Source organism: Cricetulus griseus, chromosome 10 (genome assembly GCF_003668045.3).
Source record: "Cricetulus griseus strain 17A/GY chromosome 10, alternate assembly CriGri-PICRH-1.0, whole genome shotgun sequence".
NCBI lineage: Eukaryota > Metazoa > Chordata > Mammalia > Rodentia > Cricetidae > Cricetulus > Cricetulus griseus.
The window spans coordinates 10,366,719-10,380,988 of record NC_048603.1 but is presented as its reverse complement, the minus strand read 5'-3'; positions in this window follow the sequence as shown (position 1 = coordinate 10,380,988).

Here is a 14,270-nt window from a genome sequence, read left to right as displayed (position 1 = left end):
AGATTGATGATAGGCCTTTCAAACCTTGCCACGACTTAGTTCCCATCATCTTGACTTACCTTCAGTGTGACATGGTGTCTAATTATGTGCTGTTGCTTCTGTGATGTTGCCCTGCTGGTCTCCTGTCAACACTGGCGCTGAAGCTGAATTCCTCTGGCAGCCGCGCCTCTGAAATTTATAGGATTTTTGACCTGGAGTTTGGACATGGACTTTAACATCTGGGTTTTCATCAAGATTTTAATTGTGTTTTCCTGGTGACTGCCAATAGCAAATTTACTACTTTCCTTGGACAGCAATTTAAAAAAAATATGATACATGAAGATAATTTTCTTTTTCTTATTAGCAGACATATTATTAATGTAATATATGCGACTAACAGGTATTTTGAGGGGACAGGGCCTCATTGTGTAGCACCAGTTACTCTGGAGCTCAAAGATCTACCCATCTCTGCTTCCTGAGTGCATGGTTCCCATGCACAATGGTTGTCACCATGCACAACTTAATATAGGTACTTTTTATCACATCATAACTTGATGGTTAAACTTCAGGTATAATTGAGAGGATCACCTTTTCAAAAAGTATTCCCCCTCATCTTATGGTTATAAATAAGTTTTCCTCAGTTGGGGCACAAAGAAATCATAGCTGAAATATTAATACAGTCCTTTCACGATGCTTTTGTATGCTTGCTTTTTAATTTTGTACTGTTTGTGAATTTGATTAAAAACAGTGGTCTACAAATTATTTTTCAGTCTTTTCCAGAAAAAAAAAAAACCCTTGATCTTATTTACAGAGGGATTTACCATTTTCATTGCTGACAAATAATGTTTCATGCTTAAAAGTCACCACTCAATCAATGACACTTTGACATTTTCACCATGTGCCATCATGCTCATTCCTAAGAATATAAAACTGAAAAAGAAAGTAACATCACAATGATGGCTGCATAGAGAGTGCCAGCTCTCCTCTCCTTCAAGGACAACAAGCACAGAGAACTCATTATAAATCTCACAGGAGACTGAAGGGTCTAATAAAATATCTTTATACATGCCCAGGAGGAGGATATTCTTTTTTGTTGTTGTTGTTGTTTGAGATAGGGTTTCTCTTTGTAGCTTTGGGGCCTATCCTGGCACTCACTCTGGAGACCAGGCTAGCCTCAAACTCACAGAGATCTGCCTGCCTCTGCCTCCTGAGGGCTGGGATTAAAGGCATACGCCACCAGCATTTGCTTTATATGTTTATATGCATTCCTTTCTATATTTACACAAATAGATATTCTAATGTATTTCTTTACACAGTCTTCCTTTTCTTGTTCCACAGTAGATAAATATAGCTGCCATGCTCTTGTTTGAGTCTCATTTATGTAGTGTGTATTTCTCTATTGTTTCAGTACCAGAATGCAAAAATGGATGCCTCTGAGGTACCACAGAATCAAAGACCTATTCATGACGTTAGCATGGCTCCAGTGTTGGGCCTTTCGCCCCTACCCAAGCCATCATCTCACATTTCAGATGTGTTTTTTTTTCTTACACAGAGAAACCCTATCTCACAAAACCAAAAAAAAAAAAAAAAGAAAAAAGAAAAAAAAAAAGAAATGAAAGGGTAACATGCACTAAAATAGTAGGATTCTCTCACCTTGCTGTCAACAGAGAGTCAGAGAATCATAAGGAAAAAAATACACACCATACTAAAATTCGTAGAATACAGAAAAAAAAATAGGTCTAAGTAGGCTGCTTGTAGCAATAAATCCCTACAACAAAGAGAATAAAGATTTTTAAGTAAAGAGGCTAATAGAAAATTTTAAGGAATTAGAAAAAGGAGCACAAACTTAGCTCACTTAAAAGACAATAAGAATGAAAGACCAGGTCAGTGACAAAGTAGAGAACAGAAAACCAATAGAAGTTGGGCAGATTAGTCTATGCAGTTAGAGGGTAGAACCCCAGCAAGTACAGCACAGGCTTAGGATGCTTCAGGTCTTCAAATAATACAGTTTGTCACACTGGTTTACAGAATGTCTTCATAACATGTGAGATTATATTAGCACATTTGACACTCTGTAAAACTTCCTTAAATATTGGGTTGTATCCTCTCAAACCCCGCTTGGTACTTTACCAGCTAAGCTTATATAAATGTCCTAAATCCTTCCTTGTTGTTTCACCAGTATTCACAGCCTCTTCGGGAGTAGATCTCATCTCCAGGGGCATTGTCTCTGTTCATCTATAAGAAGTAACTTATAAATATTTGATTTTAAGTTTAATTATGTGTATTTGCATAAACAGGTTTGTGGGTATGTGTGCGGGAGCCCGTGGGAGTAAGTAGAGGATGTCAAATCCTCTGGAGTTAGAGCTACAAGTGGTTGTGAGTTGCCTGAAACAAGAGCTGGGAACTTACCCGGAGACCTCTGCAAGTATAGCGTGTATTCTCACTGAGTCATCACTCAAGGCCCGGAAAGTAACTCTTCATCCTTTGAAGCTTTCCTGAGATGGCAGCAATTCAGGCAAATATTAAATCTCTAGGTCCACTCCTGTGTCTGCAGCTACTTCTTCCACTGAAGTCACGGGACCATCACAGTTGCCCATAAAGGTTAAATCAACTTACTCTGAACTTGTTAATGTTGGACTTTTGCATCCTTTCCTGAAGGTCCTCATTTTTCTTTTGCTCAGATCATTGAAAGAATGACTATCTGTGGTGTGCAGGGACTCAGTAGTCTATTCAATAGAGTAGTCAGAATTTTCTTTTCCATTTAATTTCTGAATGCTCATTGCTTTAGTCCTTGAGGAAGAGAGAAGAAAAAAAAAAAACTAGAAGCATACTAAACTAGACAATCATACTACAGAATATTACATAGGCAGACACATTTTGAGACTTTCTCCATGTAGTAATGAATTGAGGCTATTATTTACTTTCCTTTTTCCTCTGGAAATATTTCCATACTATCATCTTTTCTCTGAACTAAGTCTTCACAACTTTATTTTACATCTTTTGGAAAACAACCATATTGATCTATTCAGATGCTTTACTTTGCTGTGAAGATGAGGAAATCTATCCTCACCATTGGAGACTACTTGAGGACATGAACATCACATATTACAATCTCTACCTATCATAGCTACTAGCACTAGCCAAAAAGTCATTAGGGTTATAGATAATAGAAGGAAAACTGAACTAGGATTTTCAAAGAAAATGATTGCTTCCTGCTGAAAGGCCGAGTATTTCACAACAAAGATGGAATCCGAGCCAATCCCCTGTAGAATGGGTAGAATCTGGTCATGCTTAGATGGAAGAGCTGGAGGGCATAGAGGATTCTAGGCTGAGGGAGTAATGCATTCCAGCATCAAGACAGAAAACACCAACGCGTATGGACATTTTAAAGTTCCATGCAGAACAGGGAAGTTGTTGGAAACAGCACAATGAAAGTGTTTGCAGGCAGAGCATCCAAGAGTGACTGACAGGGTCAGAGTCAGAATATTATTCTCTGCCTAGAATCATGTCCGTTTTTAGACAAGACAGTGAATGCTTAGAGCTCAGCCCCGTGAGAACTGAGATGGTTTTGCTACTTTGATTCTGTTGCTGTGACAAATACTATTACCAAAGCAACTTATGGGAGGAAGAGGTACATTTCACTTTGCAGGTTACAGCCCATCCTGGAGGAAAGTCAGGGCATAAATGCAAGCACAACCTTAGAGCAGATACCATGGAGGAATGTTCCTTGCTGGCTAACTCTACAGATCCATACCCATTAGCTTTCTTGTATAGTCCAAAACTACTACTCAGAGGATGGCACTGTCAACAATGGACTTATAATCAAGACACAACCGACATAAACATGCCCATAATAAGCGATCTGGGCAATTCCTCATTCAGTTGGGTCTAGGCTAGCTATCATCTGTAAACTGTATGAGAGAGGAGGTCGTTAAAGATGGAGAAGGAGAGAGGAACCCGAGAAAGAGAGAATTAGAGAATCTCGGCTCTCAAATCTTCACGTCTTGTGATAGGCAAGGGTGAAAATGTGATAGAGTCCTGGGGTTTTTAAGCTTGAGAATATTAAAGCTTTAGTGATCTAAAGATGAGTATGAGTGACAGGAGCTGAGTGAGTTCAAGGGTCACCTATGATGCATTTTGTTTCCAGGCCACACAGGTAAAGAAATGCAGTTAGAAGGTTGCTAAATCCTGGAGTTCAGTACAGATGTCAGCTTGGATATACAGTGTGGGAGCTATCTATTTAGAAATGACAGTCATAATTATATTTACTGATCAAGATTTCTCCAGGTAAATGTGTGTAGAAAGACAGATGTGTAGAGAAAAAGAGCATAAAGGTCCAAGGCAATCTTTGGACAATATCTATTGACATCTCCTGGGGTAGACAAAATAAACAAGGAAAGAAAAGTATAGAGAAATTGACAGATATGCAAGTGCATTTGGGGTGAGAGACTGTGAAAATGGTATCTGAGGCCATATTCTCTGTCGTTTACCAGGGAATGAGTAGTGATGGAATCAAAAGAGACATGGACATTTGTCTTTCAAGGCTTTCAAGGCTCTGGGATTGAATCGAAAGAATGTGATTTAGGCCACCCAAGGTCAGAAGGTTCTGATTTGTGCTTCTTTACTCTTGAATGGGGTCTGATCTTAATCATTCAATGGTTGAGTGGAAGGATTCAGTGCAAAGAATGAAATTGGAGCTACAGAAAGAGTAGAAAACACTCCAAACAAGACTGTGTTTGACAGGCTCTCCCCACAGGCCATCAAGGCCATTATGGGTAAGCGCTAGATTTGGTCAGGAAACTAACGCAAATCTCTGAGTGAGGACAGCAAACATTGCCATTGAGATGTTAGTTATATGAGTTCAGTCATGAGTGGCTTTTGCAGATACCCTTGCTTTTCGATTTTTTTTACTGGCCTGTTTGGGAAGATATTCTTATAAACACAAGTTCATTTCCCAAGTCTTTGAAGTGGATTTTTATCAAGTCCTGGGCAATTCTAACGAGTAATCGGGAATTTGAATTCTCTGTGTGACGTGGTTAGTGGTGTGTCGCTGGGCATGGGCTTTGAGGTTTCAAAAGCGCACACTGTATCCAGACAGTTCTCTCTCTGCCTCTTACTTGCCAAGCAGATGGCGAGCTCTCAGGTACTGCCTTAGCCCCATGCTGCCCGCCATTGCCATGCTCCCTACCATGATGGTCATGGGCTCTATCCCACTGGAACTGTAAGCCCCTAATAAATTCTACCTTTTGTAAGTTGTCCAGGTCATGTTGCTTTGTTATATCAATAGAAAAGTAGCCAAGATACCACTGGGGCATCTCTCTAGCCTTTTGCCCGTATATAATTTGATATGCACTTTAGAAACTTCAAAATGCTGTGTTAGTTAATCGTTCTTTTTCCATGATAGAAATACCTGAGAAATGAAATTTCAGGAAGAAATGATTGCTTTTTCCTAACAGCTTGAGAGTGAAGTCTATCGTATTGAAGAAGGCATCGTGACAGGGAAGCAACACAGTTTGTTAAATCCCACATAGTTGGGAAGCTCCGACGGACTCCTGAGGTTCAGCTTACTTTCTTCTTTTTATTTTCCTTTTTCTTTATTGTTTGATCCCTGCTTATGTGATGGATGCATGCTCACTGTGGTTCTTCCTTTCTCATCTAAACTTTTCTGAAAATACCCTCATAGAGGTGTATTTTCCAAGAAATTCTTAATCTAATCAAGTTAACATTTAAGAGTTATCATCAAAGCTTACTCCTGGTCAACTTGACACAACAAGAGTGTCACTTTAACTGCTAAGTTATGTATACCTCTGGCTCCCGAGTTCTCATTTTTATCTCACAATTCAAAATGTCCTTAATGTCCCCCTCTCTAGAGTCCCCAGAGTCTTCAACACTTTCAATATTGTTTCGAAGTCCAAAGTATCATCTGAAAATAAAGACATCCTCTTAATTGCATGCCCCTAAAATGAAAAGCAAAACCAAAAACAAGAAACGTCGTACATATTCTTTCAATGAAGAATTGTAGGTAACAAAGATCCCTAGGCAAATAAGGAGGAATAGTGAATGATGTAAGAAAGACAAAGCAAGATCAAAATCTGGCAGGGAAAACAGCAAAGTCAGCAGTTACATGTTGGGCATCTGGGGCACGTGACAGAATCATCCAGTCTCCAGGGGACTTGGTTAGCCCCACCCCTCCAGCTCTGCCACCTTTAGCACATACAGCGTCATTCTTGGCTAAGCTCTACTTTGAGCACGCATCCTTCCTTTGTCTCATAGTCCAGGCATCCTTAACATCCTAGCATCATTATCACAATTTAGGCTTTACCTTAACCGCTTCATGCCGTGGTCTTCCAAGGCCGTTTTGAAGAGCTGTGTCTCACATTGCCTGTGGAATTCTGGAACTTTGCCACAAGCCTTCATGATCCCCTCCCTCTTGATTTTTGCCTGCCTGCAGAACATCAGTGCTTGCCTGATGATGCGGCTGAGGTCCCTTGCAAGATCAAGATGCAACCTGGCTCATTTGGGCCTCAGTTGTACTTTCTGCCATTGTGTGACGAACCAGGCAAAACACTTCCTGAGTGGTTGACTTTGAGCAGAGAAACCCTTCAGTGAAATTTCAATTTATGCTAGATCCTCTCAAATGGCATTTGTATTTCCACACTGTGGAGCCTTCCATGAGACATCAGTCTCAAGACATCTTTTCAAGTATAAAGCATGAGGTTTCTTGACAGTAAAATTGAGCCATTGTTGAGACATCTGCTGTTGGACCCATTGTGCTTGTTGGCAGCTTTAAATTTATATACATTCCTTTCCTGGACAGCTGCATACGTTCAGTGTTTCTGAACATATTTCCCATACTGCAGAATTGGGGAAAAGAAGTAAATGATAACCATCACCTAGACTGAATGATACCATTTCTTGAAATGACTTCCAACAATTGAATTGGCCCATTAACTTTTGAATTCAGCCTCAGGTTCCCAGGACACAGGAAGAATGCAGCTAGATTGTTTTCCAGATTGCAGTAGCAATACCCTATGGCTCAGTTCTAAGAGAGACCTTGACTTAGGGTTTCAGTTGCTGTGAAGAGACACCATGCTCATGACAATTCCTATAAAGGAAAATATTTAATTGGGGTGGCTCACAGTTTCATTGGCTTCGTCCATTATCATCGTGATGGGCGGTTCTAAGGCAGACAGGGTGCTGTAGAAAGAGCTGAGAGTTCTACATTTGGATCTGTTGGCAACAGGAAGTGAACTGTGTCTATACTAAGCATAGCTTGAGCATAGGAGATGTCAAAGCCCACCCCCACAATGACACACTTCCTTCAACAAGGCCAGGACTACTCCAACAAAGCCATAACTCCTAACAGTGCCACTCCCTATGAGCTTATGGGGGCCAATCATATTCAAATGACCACAATCAACTAGGTTTCCACTGCTCGTGAGTCTCTCAGCATTATAGTCTTTCAAATCCCACAGGGTGGCCCATGAGTAATTCTCATAGAATTATAAGCTTTTCCAACCCCGAAGTCCCATATATTTCCACATTCCTCCTACAAACCAGTTCTGAAGGCCCATGAACCACATGGTAAGGTAGGTTGCAGCAACAGCCCTAATTCAGCATATCTTTTTTTTTCTTTCCGTTAGTTACTTTTCTTATTGCCGTGAAAAAGTACCTAATAAAGGCAACTAAATGAAGATACAATTTATTTTGTCTCGTGGTTTATGAATGAATAAAATCATATCAGGAGAGGCAAGGCAGTGGGAGCATGAGGTACCTTGTCACATCACATCTGTGGTCCAGAATCAGGCTCAGAAAGAGATGAATACTGGTACTTAGCTTACTTTCATCTTTTTTTTTTTTTCACTAAGTCTAAGTTCCAGCCAAAATAGTGTGCTGCTCGTACTTACGGACACTTTCTTTCTAAGAATACCTTCATAGACGTACTTAGAGGTGTGGTGAAGTGCTGTGACCTGCATAGCTTTGAGATGACTCAGGAATGAAAGAAAATGACAGACACACAGAAAAGCTGGCATCAGGATGGCTGTGGGCTCTGATGGATGCTGAAGCAGCAATAAAGCTTAATACTTTTATGTATATAATAAAAGTTCTGAGGAGACAGATTTATCATCCACAGTTGAACAAGGCAGGTTAATGTAGGAAATGGTTCATTGTAGGGGAACAGTCTCAGGCTGCTATAATCTGGGAAGAGGAAGCTGTGGTTGGTAAGTTGTCTGCATACTGTGTTGAGCTCAAGGTCAGTCATTCATCAACAGTAGGGGAAGTTAGACCTTTCCATTTCCCTGATCCTGACCAGGGAAAGACCGTGCCATTCCCATGAGTCTGAGACACTGGCGTCCTGGATTTGGCTGTAACCATACCATTAATGCCCATTTGTACAGGGAAACACTCACTTTTCAGGGTGATACTGATTGTAGTCAAATTAACAAAGAAGTCTAATTGTCACAAATAGTTAATGTAAGTTCTAAAACCTAACTGCTAATATGTAGTTTCGAGCAGTAGAGTAAAACAGCTGTAATTTCAGTTTTGTTTAAAAGAGAAATGAGATAGTAAAAGTTGACTAGATAGCTACAGATTCTTACTGTAGGGAGAAACCTAAGAACATTTTTTTTTTTAACCAGATGCCTTTTTTTCTGGATGACTATATGAATGAGACAATGTAAATGATTTTTATAAGACAAGACATTCATATCATGTTCTCTCGAAGTTCTGTGCCTTGACTGATATGCAGTACACAGTATACACAATCAGTGACCGTTCTTAGACATTCGAGAAGAGGCGGCAATTTTATATCTAAGCTTATATATTGCGTTTCTGTGTTTCTGTTGGAGTATGCAACTTAAGGGATATTGACGTGTCAGTGATATTTAAGCCATGGGGCAGGGGAGGTTTTGTGGGGAGATCATGCACGTAGAAAAGATATTGTCAAGGTCAGCATTTCAGCACACAGCAATACCTAAAAGTTTGCTAGAGACAAAAGATCTTAAACAATGATAAAATAAGTCAATTAGGAAAAGGTAAAATAGGCAAGACTATTCAATCATGGAAGCTTAGTCTTAACAGCAAAGGAACTTCAGGACAATGGTGTTGTAGTCAAGACAAGCACATGATAGCTTGTGTCGGGGTTGGTCCCCAGAACCCCAAGAAATTCACAGGAGTGTTGTGCATGACAACATAAGGAAATATGTTTTGTTCATAATAATTAAACCAAATTAGCATAATTTCCTTCAAGTACTGGCCTACACTCGCGCACACACACACACACACACACACTACTCAATGGTAAAATGTTTGCAAAGATAATGAAGTAACCTTCTTAGACTGACTATGTCTTATACTATTTCTTAATATTTAAATTAAAACAGAGCTTTTTTTTGTAGTAGAACTGTGATTTATTTGGTGGTAACAATTAAGTTTCTGAAACTTAACAGACTGTGAAAGAATAGAAAAGCCCATCTGCAGTTGTATTTAGTGGCTAACGTTATGAGCTTATATTAAGCAACTTAAAGTATTTGTGCCATGACTGGAGAGCCAGCCCAGTCAGTAAAGTACCTGATTTGGAAAGTTACATACTCTTAAACCACACAAAGCTGGCTTCACTGGCACACATCTGCAACCCTAGTGCAGAGGGTGCAGGCACAGAGCACTCTGGAGCTCATGAGCCAAACGTCTTAGCCAATCATGGAGCCCCTGGTTTATTGAGAAACCCTGTTTTAAACAATATGGTGAAATGTGTGTGCGAAAGAAACACCAAAACTGACCTCGGGCAAGCACTCATTTGCACATATGTCCACATGCACATGCGTGCACCCACACCCACACACCCACCCCACTCCACCCCATACATACACACGTATTTGTATCTTGGACAAAATAACTATGGAAGACAGGTAAAATACAAAGAACAATGGGGAGATTATTATTATTTTTTAACCAAGAAAAAGAAATGCGAAGGTGAGTATTTGGCTGATTTTTTCTGCCTTTCTACCTAAGACTTACTAAATACTACAAATCCTATTCACAGTAACTGAAAATGTGAGCTGTGCAATGAATGATAACTAACCCTAACCTTTTCATCTGGAAGGAAACATAAGATGTTACTAGTGCAGCTGGTGTGTGTCTCCCCATTGAGACCTATTACAGAGAGAAAAAATGGCTGAAAGAAAGGAAACATAAATGGTGTAGTAAGAACCCTCCTATGATTTGGATGCAAGCAACAAACTAGATAACACTACTAAACCAGCATTAAATTCTCTAAGGCTGATTATTATTGTTAACTAAGAGAATGTACTTGTTCTGAGAAAATCTACAGGTTTAAATGGCAGTATACACAGCTTATTTGTTTAGGCAGAGTTTTTCATCTGGACTGATGGTTCAGAATAATAAATGGCACAGAAACTAAATGTTTGACTAATACCTTAGGCTTGTTACTAACTAGTTCTTACAACTTATCTTAGCCCATGTTTCTTATCTACTTTCTACCATGTTGTGGTAGCTTTTTTTTTGTTTTGTTTTTGTAGCTTCTCTCAGTGCCTCCCAGTAACTCCCCTCTTCTTCATCTCCATTCTCTCTTTTTCCCTGTCTGCAAGTCCCACCTAACCTATTCCTGCCTAGCTATTGGCCATTGGCTCTTTATTAAACCAATGGGACCAACACATCTACGCAGTGTACAAAAGGACTGTTCTATAGCATTTGAAAATGATTTCAAACTTATAATGTAGGTATCTATGTATAGAGGTAGTTACAAAGGTAGTGAAAAATTATAATATGGCAAGATTATAAAATTTTATAAATAAGACCAAAATGATTATAGCAGTTTTTTGTATGGTTCTTCCAACTTTTCTTTAGTTTTGAGATTATTTTTTTAAAAAAACTTATCAAAAAGGAACTGTTTTATTGCAACAAATGGCCTACATTCTCTGTTTTTATGTCTTCAACTATATTATATTGGGAATCTCTCTCTCATCTCTAGCTTGCTTTTTAAAATTTTTTATTTTACCCTTCAGATCCTTTTCATACATATCATGGCCTCTGTTTTTGTGTTTTTTGTGGGATTCCTGAGTCTCTGCATCAGTATTTGTTTCTTGTGCCCTTTTGGGGATTCTTTTCCTTCTGTTTGTTTTGTCTGATTATAATAAGTTTGTTTGTGTTTTATCTTTTATAATTATATTTAATTACTATCCCTTCAATGTTTTCTGATGAGAGAAGAAAGAAGGTTGATCAAAAAGGGGAGGGAGGAAGGGAGGAATTGGCAGGGATAAAGGGAGAGGAAATCAGAACTAGGATATAAGTGTAAAAAAAAAACAAACAAAAACCGCTGTTTTTAACAAAAGAAAAAAAGATAGGCTGGCTATTCTTTAGCAAACACATGAAAGTTACCTAGTTGTGAGGTATATTTAGAATATTCTGATAGAATGTAATTTGGCTTCATAGAGAAGAAAGAAACATGAGCCTCCTTTCATGCTCTTGCAATACCTAACATTACTCATATATTTGGAGTTGGACAGACACACTTCTGTGAGCAGCAACATTAGAGGACTTTTCTGACTGAAGATTTTGATTGACCAATCATCTTCATTTGGGGTTTAGAGAGGTATATTTAGAGTGATGGATACTTGGCCCACTCAACTGATTGCCCATTGGATAAAGAATTATGGATTTCCTGTGGGTTTTGGAGCTTAAAGAGGTATTTTTTCTCTGACCCTTAAAATATGGACCTCTGCCTTTGTCCAAGAACATCAGTATGTATTTATCTTGTGGAAGGATAACGTATCCTTCAAGCAATTTTAGATTCCTTCATTTTTTAGGCATGCGTTCTCTTTGGGGAGGTAATCAACTACAAAGAACACATACTTAGCCATATAAGAGATTAATAACACTCTACTTATATTTCAGTTGGACTGATGATAAGGATTATTAATACATAGATGTCAATTACAAGTTCAAGCTGGTTATCCTTCCAAATCTAATATAGAGTATTGGCTGTGCTCATGGAGTCCAAAGACATACTTCTGGATTCGAATCCAGGTTTCCATGCTGGTAGGCCTTAGCAGAAGTTCAGCTACCCTTTTGAAATTCAGTGATTCAGGTGTAATGATAAGATAAAGACATACGAGTGCTTTGAAGATTGACTAAGTCAAAGCATGTACAGATGACAGTTTCCACCATAGTGTAAGAAATGGAACAAGTTATCTATTTGGAATTTCCAGCACAGTGATTCACGATCAGTGTTACTTAGGCCCAAATTTTTCTGTGCACAAGTGTAGTGGTTAATCTTGACTGCCTTACTTGTACCAAGGGATGCATAAAGCATCTTTAAAAATGGTATTCCATGGCCATTAGAGAGCTTTGTCTTTAGAAATACTTGTTGATGTTCCAGATGACCCAAGTTCATGTTCCAGAGGACCCAGTTCCCAGCAGCTGTTTCAGGTAGTTGACAACTGTTTAGAACTCTAGTTCCAAGGGATTAGACACTAGTTTCTGGCATTCGTGGGTATCCTCAGACATATGGCACCGACACATGCATGAAAAAAAAAATACTAAAATCAACCTAAATACTTACATCCTGTCAAGATGTTTCCAGAGAGAAGCAACTCATCAGAGAAGGCCTGCTCTGATTGTCAGTGGCATAATCCTGTTGGCTGGAGGCCTTTGAGGAAAACACTCTGTAGACACAAGATGGTAATTATATCAACATCCCCCACCAACCTCTGTGTGCTTTCAGGCTGCCATGTTGGGAGCTGCTCTTCTCTGCCCTCTGTCATAATCTCCCTGTCTTGGGGAATGAAAACTCAGAAACAAATGGCCGGCTAAGTCTTTCTTGTACTGTTGTCTTATACTTGTGACAATGAGGAAAGTCCATGAACACTGTGAGAAAATCCTCAAGGTTGGTTGAGGTGTTTCCTGTTTTTTACAGTCTTGTTATGTGTAAGAGCCCTGCACCACCATCATGGAGACCCCGAGCCACAAAGCAGAGGAAACTGGCCAACTGAGTGACTGGGAGGCAATTTGTAGGGGTTGCTACTCCTTCGTGTAGTCAGTCTTGGAGGCTGTTTTACCCTTTTCATTTGCTAAAACTCGCCATCATGCTTTTGGACAGTTACTAGTATTGTTTTTGAGAAATCCCCATGCTTAGCCTGTTGGCAGATTCACTTGTATTGTACATAGGACACAGTTTGCCTGGAAAACACCAACTTTGATACACATGGTCTCAGTATAATTCTAATTTCACTCACTATAGTGTTGTAGCTTGGCCATCAATTACAAGTTTTCCTGTTAATAATGGCAGTTGAATACATGGTCTCTCCATTCCTATATTTCATCTGTCTCATATATATAACTCATACTTTCCTATCTTCCTAAAATTCACATGATAAATAATAAATAGCATCCCTTTAATAGGATTGTATTCTTATTTGTTTTCCATTTTATATAATTAAAACAGTAAGCCTCATAATGTGTTATTTGGAATAAAGCAGCATATCTAAATACATTTTTTTTTTGGTTTTTTGAGACAGGGTTTCTCTGTGTAGCTTTGGAGCCTGTCCTGGCACTCACTCTGGAGACCACAGTGGCCTCGAACTCAAAGCAATCTGCCTGCCTCTGCCTCCCGAGTGCTGGGATTAAAGGCGTGCACCACCAACGCATGGCTCTAAATACATTTTGACTTCCTGGAAAGTAATATACAAATCATTATTCCAAAGTATGAGGGAGTGTAATTTTACAGTAAGGTGGTTCTAAAGTTGTTTGTCAATATTGAGCAAAAAGATATTTTCCTGTCCACATCGTTACAAATTTATAGTCTCTATGAGTTGCAATTATAGCTTTGAAAGTGATGTTATCAATGTATAGAGTTGAATAACATGATTTCATTATAATAGAAAGTTTCCAATGTTTGCTTTTAAATTTTAACTCAATAATTAAACTACCTTAAAAGTGGAAATGTTCACAATTTCACAGATGTTATTCCAAAACAAAACCTAAAAGAATAATTAGCTTTGCTGCTTTATATACACGTTGCTTTAGTCCATATCATGTTTCTGTTCCCTCTTCAATTCTGACAGCTATGGTTTGACACAGTTAAAACACATTCAGGTATTTTATATGAAGTAACCACAGAGAGTTAGTTTGCTTTGTTGCAACTACAGACTCGGTAAACAGAATGCCCATGTACATATGTCTCTGTAATTTGTGCTTCTTTACTCACAATGCAAAGAAATGAGAAGTAAATCCTGAGGCTTATTTCTTTCTCTTAAAATGCAGCAGAAAACCAC